Here is a 9459-nt window from a genome sequence, read left to right as displayed (position 1 = left end):
AAGTTTATTTTGTGTCATAAAAAAATCCAAACTGGGCTCTAATAGTTTGTTTTTGTTTTGTTTTTAGCACAAAAGACATTGGATTCAGATCTACATAGAAACAAAACGACATGGCACACCGGCAAAACTGAGCCATTTGGAGCTATGGCATAAGAATCTTCTATATCTGAATATTTCATGGCAGAATGCTGGCGCTTTCCTGTAAACTCGCAGATAACACGTGCAGAGTACTGTTGGTATTCTTACTTTCCTGGATAACTAACTGGGTTGGGTGGGTGGACCTGATCTCGGGAAATAGTAAGTTCAAGGAGTAGAATTCATGGTGTGGATCTAAGAGATGCTCTAGTCAGGCAGCTATTACTTGGTTGGCTAGTGGCCCGTTTGCAGTTCACTGGGATCTTGACACAGACTGGGGCAAAAAGAGGAAAAAACTACTTGAAAGTAAGGAGTCTAACACTATCCAAAAAGTCCCCGCTGGAATTCTCCTCTGACTCAACTCATTTCCTCCTAGCCTTCTGGTACTATGGGATTTTTTGTTTATTTGGTTTGTCCTTTCAATCTCTGATAAATTTGAATTACAGTCACTCTGTGATGTGTGCAATGGAAAAAAAACAAAAAAGCAAACTGTTGAGAATCCTTGTTTAAACTGGAATAACTGATTCCGCTTTGAAAGTAATACATGATCGTTTCCTGCCCAGCAAAAGACCCCAAATCCTGTATGACCAGAGTTAGTATTTATGCAGCTAAAACGCCTCAGGTTTCTTTGCTGTTGCTGGAAATGCCCCGCTGGTTCTCTAAAGTCTGGTTGGCACAGTCACTGACCCTGCCATCGTACTTGGTTTGCAAAGTTGTTAGAAAACCAGCCCATGTCATGTCAGATTGTTTTTCATGCGGTGAAGACTCAGATGATACTGCACAGCCCGCACAACTCGGGAGGGCCATGTGCAGGCCTGGCTGCTCTGCTCGCTGAGTCCAAATCAATTATGCTCTAATCAGGACTGTTTCCGGAGCTGGTCAGATGGAGGTTCAGAGTGAAAAGGAAAAATTGTTATTTCTCTCCAGATCCTGTTTGCATCAGCAGACTCCATCTGAGACACATCCTGTTTGACCTCTGGCGGAGCGGGGGAGGGGAACTGCTTTGTTTGACTGTCACCCAGAGGAGGGCCTCCTCTTTTTTTTTAGAAAAAAAATACTAATTTGTTTAATTAGTATTAAAATTCTGTCATTGTCCTCAGTTCATAAGGATACACAGTTTGGACTCTTCATTTTCCCAAATAGTGATTTCCTCGCTCATCAGAAGCCCCAGAAGCTGGTTTAAAATGCACATTTCCAGCCCTACGTTGAGACACTCTCTGAAAGGTGCTATTCTGACAAAATAAGAAGGCGATTCTGAAGTGCAGTCAAGTTCAAGAACTTGTATCAGGATGAGAACTGCTCAAATCCAGGTTCCTAATCTTAGGCCATTGACTCCAGCCAGGCCCAGCTTCCCTATTTATGCTCTGATGCTGGGAAAGTGGTTTTGCATTTTGGCACTTAGAAGGGACCACCCAAAGAGATGCCCCTGCTTGTGGGTCCAGGAAGACTTTAGGGCATCAGTTGCATACATTCCCAGGGAGTGGTCAGTGAGGACTGGAAGGTAAACCTGGAGCAATGTGGGGTCTGGTCTGTCCGAAGGCTACTGTCAGACCCTTACCAAGTTTTCACCAAGGCGTGTCAGAAAGAGAAAAATAAGGGTAAAGTTACATTTATGTAAGTTATTATTATTATTAATCTTCACCAGAGGATATTTCTCCACTGATTTTTAGGAGACTAGAAGAGAGAGGGAAAGACAGAGAGAAATATCGATGTGAAAGAAACACATCAATTGGTTGCCTCCTGCACTAGTTGCGACCAGGGCCCGGGCCAGGAAGGAGCCTGTAACTGAGGTACGTGCCCCTGACCAGAACTGAACCCGGGACCTTTCAGTCCTCAGGCTGACACTCTAGCCACTGAGCCAAACCGGCTAAGGCTATATAAATTATTTTGTGATTATGTTAGCCATATCTTTCTGGAGATGTTAAAACATCTGTCTTAGTCTGTTTGAGCTGCTGTAACAGAATACCACAGACTGGCTAGCTTCTAAACAACAGAAATGTATTGATTCTAATTCTGGAGGCTAAGAAGTCCAAGATCAACATTCCAACATGGTGTGCTTCTGGTGAGGGTCCCCTTCTTGGTTCATAGCCCACACATTCTCGAAGTGTCCTCACATGGTGGGAGGAGCTAGGAATTTTGAAGGAGCCTCTTTTATGAACCATTAATCTTATTCCTAAGGGTTCCACCCTCACGACTTAAGCCCCCACCTCCTAATACCATCACCTTTGGGAGTTAGGATTTCAACATATGAATGGCGGGGGGGACACAAATATTCAGTCCTTAGCAATATCTTCGCTTTTAGAGATGTATTTTCTACTTATTTTTTTTAAAAAACAGTTGGTACATGATGCCCCTTGCACAGAATTCAAAACGTACAAAACTACACTGACTGTGTGGAACATCTCCCTCCTATCCCAGACTTCTGGTTCCCAAACCCAGAAGCAGCCACCGTTACTATTTGCCTATTCTTCAAGAAATGCTCTGTGCATATGCAAGCAGATATGTTCATAGAAACTTATTCTTAATACAGCAGGTAGCATCCTGCCTCTTGCTTTTTTCACTTAACAGCACATTACACAGATATTTCCATATCAGTTCATTTGGGAACCTTTTTTATAAAATAATTCAATGATAGTGATGATATATTGTCGTTGGGCATTTTTTTAAGTGTCCTAATGACAACACACACACACACACACACACACACACACATTTAGCAGCCTCATATTAGAGCTCTAAAAATTGTTTAAAAATTTTTTCTAGCCCATGAAATCTAAAACCACTGGTATTATTTATAATACCAATAAATAATAATCATTTAATAATTACAGTATTATAATTAATATCTTATAATAAAATAGACAATAATGATTTATTAAACTATTAATTAAATAACAATAACACACATTTCAGAATCAAATACTTCTGGGCTTGCATCTTACTTCTGTTGTTTTCTAGCTCTAAGAACTTAGATAAGTTTCTATTTTCCCTGAGCCAGTTTCCTCATTCAGCAAAACTGAGGGTGGAGTGGGAAATAAAACCTCCCTCCTACAGTTGTAAAGTTTAAATAAATAATGAATAGAAAGCACCTGGAGCCTTGGAAATTATCAGTTCATGGGACACGGGTATAGAGAGTTGGCAACAGACAAACGCTTGCAGAGAGGTCCTGGAGGGGCTGGACGTTGGCAGCTGGAAGATCAATGAAGTCTCAGGCAGAGCCCAGCAGGGTATTGCCAAGCAGAAACCTGAGCTGGCGGGAGGGGAGAGAAGGAGGTTGGTGGTGAGGTCATGCATCCTTGTTGAACTTGGGCACTATGTGGTCCAGTCTCAGAGCCTTTTCATTTCATTTTCAACAACTATCAACTCATGGCCAATTTCCCTGTACATTTCCTGCACCTCCCCCAATCCTATGTGAACCAAATACTAGTATCTCGAAGTATTTTATATCATTTCATCTCTAAGTATTTCAGCATGTATCGCTAAAAGATAAAATTTTTTTAAAAAACAAAACTGCAATACTATTATCCCCTAAAAAAGTAACAATAATTCCTTAACATCATCAAATATCCAGCAAGTGTTCAAATTGCCAATGGTCTCATGTCTACTGTCTTTGAACAGATTATTTGGGCAAGAAGACAGGAGCCAGGGGAAAGGACTAGTTGCTTTGTTCTGAAAACATTCCAGGCTCCTTCCCTGCACCCCTCTCCAGGAAAATTTGAGTCCAATTTAACAAACAGAAAGGTAGTAGACTTGACCCTGTGTTCAACTCAGTTATTTTCAAAATGATACTGTGGTTTACTTAAAGGTCCAGTGCAAATAATTGAGTTCATATGTTTCACCAACTCAAATGAAAAATGAGTACCAGGGTGAGTAAGTGATAAGTCTCTTTTACATAGAGAAACTCAAAGAGGCAACCGAGGGGAGCTGTAGAATTGCTCAGAGCTCAGACTTTAGGGTTAGAGAGACCTTGTCATACCCTGTCTCCATCCATTTTCAGCTGTGTATCTTTGAGCAAGTTGCTTAGTTCCTCTGAGCCAGAGTTTCTTTGTCTATAAAATGAGGATAACATTGTTGTGAGCACATGTGTTGAGCACTGGACATTGAGTCAACCAGAGTATGTGTTCAAGAACTAGTTTCTGTCACTGCTGCTAGTTCTCAGAGAATCAGACTTAATGGATGTGCACATTTTAAAAATAAACTTTAAAATTTTGGAATAATTTTACATGTATGGAAAAGTTTCAAAAATAGTCCAGGGAATTCCATTTACCCTTCACCTAGATTTTTAAAATGTTAACATCTTACATTACTGTGGTACATTTGCCAAAACTGAGAAGCCAATATTAGCATATTACTATTAACATTGCTATTACTATTAAACTCAACACTTTATTCAGATTTTACAGTTTCTTATTCTAGGATATCACATTGCATTTAGAAGAATGATTTTTAATCGATATGATAATCAATCAACATTATTAATCAATCAATTAGTGACTTCATAATCAAAACCTAAATTTACCTTTCTAAAAACACTTGAGAGGTCTCAAAAACCATTTATTCTTTTAAGTTTGTTGGGTTTTTTTTACAGACCAATTGACATATAAATTGGCAAAGTAAATCCTTTTGCATGGTTAAGGAAATAGTCAAATGCAGGTTAGCAGCTATCTGAATTATCACAATATTTAGATTTGAAATTAGTAAGATTTTCCTGTGTACATAATCATGGCCTGTAAAGAGATACAGTGTCTGGCACTTAGTAGGTCTTCAAAGAGTGTGTGTTGCTAAGCTGAATGTGAAAGAGAATCCAGGTCTCCTGACAGCTTGATCTGCTTACAGGCACAGTTAGACGTGTTTTGCTTTGAGCTGGCTCTTGTTTTGAATTATCTCTCAGAGCTTGATTGCCCACAGAACCTGTTTGTACAAGAATCTAAGCAAATAAGACTTACTGTTTGGCAAACCATGAATTCCTCTACCATCTTTCACTCATCAAAGATTGTCCCTCGGGGGGATCAATTGTGATGTTGAAAATAAATCAGCTTTACTTTTATCTCTGAGGAAAAAATATTCATGTGTGTGAATTCAATTTCTTGGAGGTCAATTGTGGTAGTTGCTATTTTTAATAAACAGAATGATGAGAATCACCAGGGTAGCTTTGGCAATGAGAAAGACAGAGATGAGGATGTCCAGCCAGCCGTGAGCTTCATGGCGTGACCAGGTGGGTCTGCTGCAGCCACACTGGGACCTCCGGGGTAAGTTATTACAAGATAGGTATGCCAAGGGCATGACCACCTTCACCAATGTTTACCAATACAGCATTCATTGCAGCCAAGTCATTCATTTAATTATTCTTTTATTCAGCATAAAATACCTAGCCAGTGGCAGATATAGACCATCTATTAGATTTTTGCTACTGAAAGTGTGGCGTCAGGAGCATCCTTCTCCTTGGGGGCTTATTAGAAATGCAGAATTTCATGACCCACCCGAGTGTCTGAATCAGAATCTGCATTTTAATAAGATCTGTAGGTGATTCTCATGTGAGAAGCACAAGAGCCAGGAACCTGTCAGAAGACAAATGAAACATTTATTGGAGGGACTATTACTAAAATTTCAGTCAGTCACAGGACACTAATAAAGAATGGTGAAGCACCCTGAAACTAGGACTAGCAGAAAGCTCTCACTATCCCAGCAGGAGCTGAAGCTGTGGGAGAGAGCTGCTCAATAGAACCAATGGTCTTTGTTTGAGGGAAGCAAACATTACCAAACTGCACTTTGGCAAAAAGTGGACTAAGGAATAAATACCCCAACTTTTCTCTCATTCTCCTGCCGGTGCATCCTAGCCTAACGTGAAGCCAGAGGGCAAAGGAGCCCAGTTGGTACAGTCTGTGAAAATCATGTGCCCTGGGCAGAGAGCACCATGGGAAAACGTGGACGGTGTCTCTCTGCTGGGGCCAGCAGATGCCCATCACACCATGAAATATGGCTTCTGTCCTCAGTGAGTTTGGTCTCCAGAAGACCTTATGTACTTGCGGATTGGAGTGATGATAGTCTCTATTGCTCCAATTTAAACAAAAAGTGTAGTTTCAAAGTGGCCTTGAATTTGATATTCTAGGATTCTCCCAGATCCCTCTTTAACAAGCCAACCACACATCTTAGTAACTAGTATGTGAAAGGCATTCAACTAGATATTAAGAAGGAGATAGAAGTAGTAGATATAGTCCCTGCCTTCAAGAAATTTGTGAAGGTAAAACTTTGCAAAGCGGCTCAATCAATCCACCAGAATCCAAGGAAGCAGTGTATTGAGTTGAGAGCCTGAAACCAGTCTGCTAGCTTAGAACCTCAGTCCTGACACGTACCAGCTGTGGGGTTGTGGACTTGCTTCCTAACTCCTCTATGGTTCTTTTTCTTCCTCTGTGAAGTTGGGTCTGTAGAAAGTGTTACCTGCCTCAACGGTTGAGGATTAAATGAGTCAGTAGGCGAAAAGTATTTTCAACAGTGCCTACTTAGCACTTCATCAACCCTCTATGTGTTAGTTATTAAAAGCTAAGGAATAACCATGTTCCCACTGGCAGACTATCAGATCCATGATATAAAGTCGCCCTTCTAAATGTATGTATTTAAACAAGTCAATTAAGGAGAAAATAAATAAATAACTGTATAGTTGTCACAACGATAAGCAAGTATTGAAATCAATAAGTCTGAGAAACCCTGACCCCCAATTACTTCTAGGCCCTAGATTTCATGCAGTGCCTTGTCTGAGAGTCCTTAGGATGAAGAGACTTTCTAAGGGGACAGGTTCCTACAAAACTTCCTGGTTTAGAGGTAAATGGAATGTAAGTATAAAAATGGGAGTATCTTTAAGAAACTGAAATTGGTTGTGAACCCAAAACTAATTGCCGAAACCGGTTTGGCTCAGTGGATAGAGCGTCGGCCTGCGGACTGAAAGGTCCTGGGTTCGATTCCGGTCAAGGGCATGTACCTTGGTTGCGGGCACATCCTCAGTGGGAGGTGTGCAGGAGGCAGCTGATCGATGTTTCTCTCTCATCGATGTTTCTAGCTCTCTATCCCTCTCCCTTCCTCTCTGTGAAATATCAATAAAATATATTTAAAAAAAAAAACTAATTAAAGGAGTTCTAAATATGTATGGGGGTGCAGCTCTTCTGGGTATCGAATGTGCTAAACAGCTGTGCTGATGGAAGTCCTATATGTATGTCTGAGGGCAGAAGTCAGCTCTGAAGATTTTGTTTACTTACCTCTTAGGCAGGATTTCCAAAATTACAGGCTCCTTTTGTTAGATCCAGCACTTTTCTTTGGTTTTGGATGAACTTTTGACTTAAATTGTATTTCCAATCTCCAGTCATTTCATGGAAGGTCATTAGTGACTGGCTAAGCACACATGAGCACGCGTGCGCACGCACACACACACACACACACACACACACACACACACACACACATATATACACAGTCATATATTACATTTCCAGAGCAATTGAATTACAGAAGAAACCAATTTGAAAACTTATTGAATTAAAACCCTGGAAGAGAGAGATGGCTTTTATTGTTAGCGGTTGGCATGACAACTTGATATGCTAGAGAGTAATATGTGCTCTGTTCACATCGTTGAAGACTCTGACAAGTTTAAGGCCAGGCCTTTGCCTCTTAATCTTGTTGCCAAGGTAATGCAGCATAAGGCCAGAGTCCACTGAAATGAATACCTCTGACAGCTCATGCCAGCAGGAGCTATCTGATTAAAAGGGATCTTAAAAAGAAAGAAAGAAACAGTATTTTAACAAGAGCAGGAGGAGAATGCAAAGGCGGGATATTGAAATATGGGCAACAGAAAATCTGAAAAGAAAGCAGCCAGTGGGTGCCAAGAAGTATCTAAATAAAAGGGTCTGTTTTATTAGCAAAGGGTGGGTGATGTGTGAAGGTCTGCAGGCAACCATTTTTGTAGGCAAAATGCTGCTGCCCCAGTTTGGTTCCCTGGCTCAAGTTCAGCAGAATGATTTCATTTGATTGGTGGCCACTCCCCTTCCCACCGCAGACTAATTTGACAGATTTTCTTCTGTGATAATACATGACAGAAAATGGTTTCTAAGGGACTTTGTAGGTCACACATATGTCCCAAGAAGCAAAGGGAATCCACAAAAAACTCAACCCAGAGATCAAATGCCACTGCCTTCAGCCACTAGAATGGCCTTTTGGATATTCTCCCAATTCATGTCCCTGTGATTTATTAGTTGATGACTTACAGGATAGTATTCTCAGGATCATGATCCTTTGCGATTCTTTTTTCCTGGTTTTATGTGCCAGTTGCTCTTGGATTTTTTCATGATGAAACTGTGGTCGTTGGAGTATCTTATGCTTTACAAATGGAGAAGAACAAATCTTCAAGTTCATGATCATATTTCCCATCCAGATTTTATCCATGTGCCATGTGAACTATCTCTTCTTTACACTTCCAGGGATTTAATGGGAATAATCAGTAAATGGGGATATGTGTAGGTAAGAGAGTAAAAGGTGGAATCTGAAAGGAATTCAGAATTCAGTTCATCAGTTCTAATTTGAAGTTTCTATGAATTCAGATCAGAGTATCTGTACTAGTATATATATGAAAGCCAAGAGACCAGAAGGACCAGAATGAGCGGGAACGACTGGTTGCTATGATGCACACTGCGGCCAGCCAACCAGCCAACTGGCCTAATCAGGGGCCAACCTCCCGCGGCCTCTCCCCCGGGCCAGCCCTGGCCCCAATCGCTCCCCCCTCCATTGGGGGCAGGGCCGGACTACCTCCCGCGGGCCCCCCCCCCAAGCCGGCCAACCTCCCACGGCCCCTCCCACACACACACCTTCTCCTGCTGGCCCAGTCCTGATCGGCCCCAATCGGGGGCGGGCCAGTTGGACCCCACCTGTGCACGAATTTGTGCACTGGGCCTCTAGTTAGTTCATAAGTAAATGAGGCAATGAAAGTTCACCATGCTTATCTTACCCTATACAAGTAGCTTCTACAATATGGAGAGGATTTTGGCCTTCGAATTACTGACCCAAATCTAACTCCTGCCTCTGCAAATGATTAGCTGAGTGACCTTGGCAAAGTATTTAACATGTTTGGTCTCTGTTTCTTAAGCTATAAAACAAGGTGGATGATCCTAGCCTTTTCCTGTAACAGTAGTTCTCTACCTGGAATGTACTGTCAAATCACAGAGAGAATGTTTTAGAAATGCAGATTCCCTGGGCCCTGCCCCATTCTCTACTGAGTCAAAATTTGTATTTTTCAAGAGCTCTGATTTGCAAATCTGGTTTCAACAAAGATTATGCATAACT

General features: G+C 41.3%; 1 protein-coding gene across 1 annotated transcript in view; it reads left to right on the top strand.

Annotated features, from left to right (window-relative positions):
- The first annotated feature begins 209 nt into the window (after positions 1–209).
- Positions 210–9459, top strand: part of ADD3 (adducin 3) — a 167445-nt gene continuing 158195 nt past the window's right edge. Inside the window, exon 1 of the mRNA XM_080687115.1 lies at positions 210–227. The gene's annotated coding sequence lies outside the window, so the exon portion shown is untranslated. The remainder of the gene's footprint in view (positions 228–9459) is intronic.

This window comes from Plecotus auritus (genome assembly GCF_963455305.1).
Source record: "Plecotus auritus genome assembly, chromosome: 9".
NCBI classification, from domain to species: Eukaryota; Metazoa; Chordata; class Mammalia; order Chiroptera; family Vespertilionidae; genus Plecotus; species Plecotus auritus.
The sequence above is the reverse complement of the archived record's forward strand: the minus strand, read 5'-3'. Positions and strand labels throughout refer to the sequence as shown.